The following is a 6,000-nucleotide window of genomic DNA, read 5'->3' as shown; positions in this document are numbered from 1 at the left end:
GTCCCGCGCTGCCCTCCGCGCTCGCCCCTCCACCCCGCTGCACCCCCGGCACCAAGTGACCGGGAACCGCGGCGGGGACGAGGGAGCACAGGGGCAGCTTCTCCCCCCTCCAGCCACGACGCCTGCACTTCTTCCCCCCCATTCGGGAATCCCTTAAAAGTGTTTTTCCCTGGGGGAGCTGCTCCCCCGGGCCGGGCGGCCGCCCTCGCTCCCCGCCGCGCTGCCGCCAGGGACGCGGAGCGCGGCCGGTTCCCGCTGCGGGCAGCCGGGGGGCTCCTGCACCTTGCTCCCAAATGTCGGAGGGAAAGAAAAGTTTCGGGGCCCACGCGTGCCCGGGCGGCCTGCCCCGCCACGCCGCCCCCTCCCACGCGGGTCCGCGGGCCTGCCTCCGCGCGAGGGCTGCGGCACCTCGAGGGTTGCCAGCGAGCTGCAGACAGCCGGCACTGCCAGCACAACACCCGGCTTTGTTTTCTGCCCGTCTGCTAAACTCGTTGTGTCTAACGGAGCCGGAGGAGCGGAGCGGCGGGGAGGGGAGAGGGGGCGGGGAGGGGGCAGCCGCCGAGAGCAAACAACTTCCCCGACGGTTTGTTTACATAGCAGGTGGACCTGCCGCCCGCCGCCGCCCGCAGCCCCCCGCTCCGGCGGGGACCGGCCGGGGGAGGCGCGGCGCGGGGCACGGCACGGCCCAGCGCGGCCCGCCGCACTTTTTTTTTTTTTTTTTGTTGCCATCCCCCCTCCGCTGCTCCCCCCCCCCCCCCGCGCATTATTAGCACTTCTGTGCAGGCCACTTCGCGATCATGTGAGGGCTCCCTCTCCACTTCCCTTTCTCCAAAGGAGTCGGTGTGTGCAGCGGCGGGTTTTTTCTTTTTTTTTTTTTTTTTTTTTTTTTGCATTCCCAACAAAACACATACACACAGGCGGCACACTCCGCACACGGGCGGACCCGCACGCCGGGGGAGGGAGCGCGGCACCGCCAGCGCCAGGCAGCGCCAGCCGGCGGGAGGGCGCGAGGCACCGCCGCCGCTCCGCGCCCGCGGAGGGCCCCGCGCCGCCCCCGCGCCCCCGGCCCGCGCGTCCCGGCGGCGGCGGCGGCTCCGCCCGCAGAGACTTTGCATGTGCGCGCGGCTGCGCGCGGCTCCGCTCGCCCTTTCTCTCGGTGTCAGCTCGCCGGGACGCCCTGCACGGTGTCTCCTCCCGGTAAGTGCTCCCCCCCCCCCCCCCCGCCGCACACCCGTCCCCTCCTCCCCCCGCTCCCCGGTGTGACTTGCTACTTCCAGCCGCTCCCCCCGCGCCGCCGCCGCCGCCGCTCACTGACTCGCCGCCGCCGCGGGAAAGTTTGGCCGCGGCCGGCGCGGCCGCAGGAGTGACATGTGTCAGGTCTCCCGGCACCCGGGGGCACCGCTCCCAAAAATGCACCGCGAGCGGGGGGGGTCGGCGGGGGGGGAGGTCGGCGGCAGGAGGCTGCTTCTTGCCCCGGCCGGAGTTTGGGCTGTGCCTGACTAACCCGGCGGACCGGACCGGCCGGGGGAGCGGGGCGGCGGCTCTCTCCCCCCCCAAATCTCCTGGGGCGGCCGCGGCTGGCAGTGCGGGCGCGGGTCGGCGGGGCCGCCCTCCCGCCGCGCAGGGCCGCGCAGCTCCGCGGAACCCGCGGCCCCCCGCTCCCCCCCCCCCCCACCCCGCGTAATTAAAAACAAACAACCTGTAGCCTTAGCCTCCCGGTACGGGGAGAGAAGTGCGAGGCGGGGAGGGCTCGGGGCCGGGCTTCCGAGGGAGCGTGTGCCGGGCGGGCTCGGCCGACCTCGGCTCGCCTCCCCGTGTGTGGTTTTTTTTTTTTCTTTTTCCTCTTTTTAGGTTTTTTTCTTTCTTTTTTTTTTTTTTTTTTCTTCCCCCGAGACCTCCCCAGCAGACAGCCCGGGTGAAGAAACGTGTCACGTTTCTCCTTTGTGTGCTGCCTGCCTGCCTGCCTGCCGGAGGGAGAGGCGCACCCCCCCGGCCCCCGCCTCCCCGTCCGCCGGCGCGGAGGGGCCGCGGCTGCCGCTGCCGGCCGCCCCCTCGGGCCGCCCCGCGCCGTGCTGCCCCGGGGCGCCCCCGCCGGCGTGGGCGGGGAGGCGCAGGGCCGTGGGGTGCCCGCGGGGCCTCCCGCCGCTCTTTGGGCTGCGCGGGGAACAGCGTCGCGCCCCCCCCCCCCCCCCCCAAAGACAAAAAAAAGCCTAAAACCACGGATTAATAAATAATGATGTTAGAGCTGCGGAGGTCCGGAGGCGGCCTCCGTGGCTGGTGCGTGGGGGCCTTCCCTTGAAATTGGCTCTTGAAATTCAAGAGGACTGCGGGACCTGGAAAGTTTTGAAAGTTTAATTTTGAGGCGAGGTGGCGAGCCCACGGCTGTGAGGCATGCTGGGGTTTGCTTTTCAAGTCGGGAGTGCCAGGGCAGAGAGAGGAGGGAAGGGCGAGCGTGGGTGCCTTCTCGCTCCGCTTTCTGCTGTGCTGAGCGCGGGATGCGCAGGCTGCGTAGCTCTCGGCCTCCCTTAGCCTGCTGGAAAGCCGTTTGCCACCCATCTGAGCTTGCATGGCGAAGGTAAAGACAGTCCGTGAGGCGTTTTTGCTCCCTCTCCCGCAGTTCGGCTCGTGTCAGATTCTGGAGGCTGCGGGCCCGTTTCCCAGCGCAGCCCCTGGCCGAGTGCACTGGTGAGCACTGGTGAGGTCCCAGGATGGGGTTTCTGGTGGAGGGGCAAAGCCTGGGCTGCAGGCAAGCAGTAAGCGCAGGCAGGAAAACATTCATTTAACACTTGAGAGAATAGTCTGGACAGAAGGCGGGCTGCTGGTATATTCTCAGGGGAAAAATAATCTCAAAAGTAACCACCCTAAATTTATAGTATCATCATCTGTACGTAAAGAGTGCAGAGCCGCAGATGGAAGAACATGCAGTAATCTCTACGTGGGAATCAATTCTATTTTTAAGAAGCCGTGTTTGTTCATGTACTTTCTTACAGAGAGAAAGACAAAAGTTCCCCTTCCAAAGAGGATTGCCCCTGGTCTTTTCCCCATATAAAAGCCCCTATCCAAAACTCACTCAAGTCAGTGGGAATCTTTCCATTGACATCAGTAAGAATTGCTCCATTGACTCAATGGGCTTGGATCAGGCCCTTGGAAATTTCGGTACAAATGTGGGACTAGGAAGTTGTGCGCGGTGTCTGTGTATACACATTAATTTGTGGGGGGAAAAAAGAAGTCAGAGACAAAGTTTTAAGAGATTTTGACAGGTTTAATTTTTTTTTTTCCCGTGCTAGGTAATTTAAAACCATTAAGGAAAAACATTACTGCTAGTAATATTACTCTAAAGAAAATATGATTAATTATTAAATCGGTTTCTCTAATGCTACGCTAAACCCTTTTGAGTGAGATATAGATTTTAGTGTTCAAATTAGTATTTATTTTTCATTTAAGGTTTTTCCTGACTATAATAATTTGTTCATATTAAATCTGGATATGGAAAAAGACCCCTGTTTTGCAGTAATTTGCTATTTTAATGTAGTTCTTACAAAAAACGCTAGTGTTCTGTAGCATTTTTGTATACTTAAATCATTCATTTAACTACTCGGAATAGTAGATTACTAAACGGTTGAGGGAAAGGCGAGTGTGTTTCAAATACAGCATTTTCAAAACACATAGTACCCTGCATGCCAATTGATAGGTCACTTAGTGACATACAAAAGATACATAATTAGAGATTCTAATTTATTTTGTTAATATGTAGCACCTGAAATACACTGGTTCATGTGAGGCCTGGTTCGTGTAGGCTTTAATGTTTAATAGTAACCTCACCAGGAAGCTTAAGCAGAATCAATTGCATAAATATTTGGGTATTTCTTTGTTTTTAGTTTAACCTCAGTGATTCCTAAGTTTTGTTACAAGATCTTTGCTACAGTGAAGTGTTTATAATGTTTGAGAGAGGAAAAAAATTAAATGTTTTGTAGGTTTCTGTTTAGTGAAGATTTGTGTAAAATTACCAGAGTCTATAGGGAACCACCAAATCAGAGTTTTTTCGAGTGTGAGGAAGAGTAAAAGAAGTATATCAAGTTCAGGACATTTTAGTTAGTGAATACATAGTACTATTTTAAAGCTGCACTAGGGTTTGTACAGTAGTCAGGTGTTGGGTTTCATAGGTTTTTGGAGTAACTGATTTTTTTTCGGTAATCATCTGTTGCTTATACATTTTTAAATGCTTTCTGTAATAGAATGTGTGAAAAATAACATTTTAAGATTGAAGGTGTATTTGCTTAGAAACAGTCCTATCGGACTCCAGTATATTTTTAGAAAAGTTCTCATTGGACTTTAATGAATTTTAAAAAAATTACTGAAGCATAAGCTTTTTTTTTTTTTTTTTCTTTTTTTTTCTGGATTGATTTACGTGAACCAGAATAAGCTTTTTATATTCTGAGGAATATACCTGATTCAGCATTGCATGCACAGGAGTTATTCAAGGCTAGTGGGCTGAAAACAATAGAAAACTTCTGAGATGTGATCCGTGTTGTGGCAGTGTTTTGCTGTGTGTCATCGAAAATGTCACTTAACCTCTTTGTTTTTCATCATCGAAATGTGAGGGCTGGTATTTATCTATCTTTCTGATAGGGTGATTAATTAATATTTCTTGAACACTGAGTACTCTTTTGTTCCATTTCTATTTTTACCGGGTTTATTTTGGAGAAATTAAATTCTGATGGTGGCTGAAAAAGAATAGTTCATGGGAGTCATCGTGTTTTTTCTTTGTGAGTCAGATTGTGAAGAGGTCACTTGCTCGTAGGAATTGAAAATGATTTAGGACACAGGTCACTGAGAAGTAGCCATGGAATGATTTTGACTGGGGAAAATTGCAAATCACGGTCAAACTGAAAAATGCTATCAACTTTGTTGCAAAATAATAATTTTTGGTACACTCGAACTGATTACTCTTTTTAAATTTTATGACAGCTAGTGGGTCTAGAAGTAATGCAAATTATCTAATTTTTTTTCACAGCCACTGTAGCATACCTCTCAACTAATCCTTGTTAGAAGAAATACTTGTCATTTAGATTCCCGTTCCCTGTCCTGTTTTGACTTGAGGTCTTTCTTGATTGTATGTGTAAATTAGTGGCACCAGAAAAAAATGAATAAAAAAGATGAAATTACAGAAAAGCTTAGCTGTAATAAACTAACCTCTTAAATTAAAGTTAATCTTAAAATTCCAGTTATATAGTTCATTGTTAGTTGTTTGGAGCTTTTCTTCCACATTTGCTCCTTCACAGAATGAGCATAGTTACCTTATTGTAATTGTTTCCAAGGGTAGTTTTAAACTTAAATTTCCAAACTTCTAGATAGGCATAAAAACAAGGAGCAGTTTCACAAGTATCATTTAACACTGATCATCTTTTTTGTCCTTTCTGAGGCTTTCAGTAGTTTAATCACACTTACTACTTTTTAAAATCTTCGAAGATGTTTACTGCAAATTATAAGAGGCATTTATCTTTTGATGCAAGATTTGCATCTGTTTTGGCTTCTCTGCTCCCCCCCACCCCATTTCTGCTAGGTTTGTGTTTTAAGGGCAAGACCATGTTTTATGTCAGAAAGCTGGATTTAAAAGTGCCAGCAATAGCTCGCCTATGCTGTCATCACTGAAGTAGCTGAAAATAATCTCTTTAATGAACAGTTGCTATGATGTTTATTGGTTCACCGAAGTGTCGTTTGGGATGGTGTTAGAAAGTAAAGTGTGAACTCTGAAGAGTGAGTTATGTGTGGAATTGTATTTAATGTCATGATTTCAGTTCCTATTCTAAGGAAAATGAAATTAAAATGTTAAGCACATTGTATTATACTATTAACTATCTTAAGTCTTTTTAAGAAATTGTAGAGGTTGTTGAGGGGAAATAAGAACATTGTAGGCTTAACTTTTTATCTGTTTAGTTAGTTATTTCTTCTTCCTGCAAATAGTCATCACATGTCTGTATCTGGAAAGGATTTCACTGC

The 6,000-nt window shown here is 50.5% G+C and overlaps 1 protein-coding gene across 10 annotated transcripts in view; it reads left to right on the top strand.

The window, feature by feature from the left end:
• The first annotated feature begins 1,052 nt into the window (after positions 1-1,052).
• FOXP2 (forkhead box P2) overlaps positions 1,053-6,000 on the top strand; it is a 440,831-nt gene continuing 435,883 nt past the window's right edge. For 9 of the 10 annotated variants that reach the window (XM_087764525.1, XM_087764524.1, XM_087764523.1 and 6 more), the window contains exon 1: positions 1,073-1,197. The gene's annotated coding sequence lies outside the window, so the exon portion shown is untranslated. Of the gene's footprint in view, positions 1,198-6,000 lie in introns of all 10 variants that reach the window. The other variant, XM_087764527.1, reaches the window with a different exon arrangement.

The sequence above is a fragment of the Nipponia nippon genome, unplaced genomic scaffold (assembly GCF_047370975.1).
Source record: "Nipponia nippon isolate SJK-2023a ecotype South Korea unplaced genomic scaffold, ASM4737097v1 scaffold_3, whole genome shotgun sequence".
NCBI lineage: Eukaryota > Metazoa > Chordata > Aves > Pelecaniformes > Threskiornithidae > Nipponia > Nipponia nippon.
Note: the sequence above shows the minus strand (reverse complement) of the source record. Positions and strands in the feature narration are given on the sequence as shown.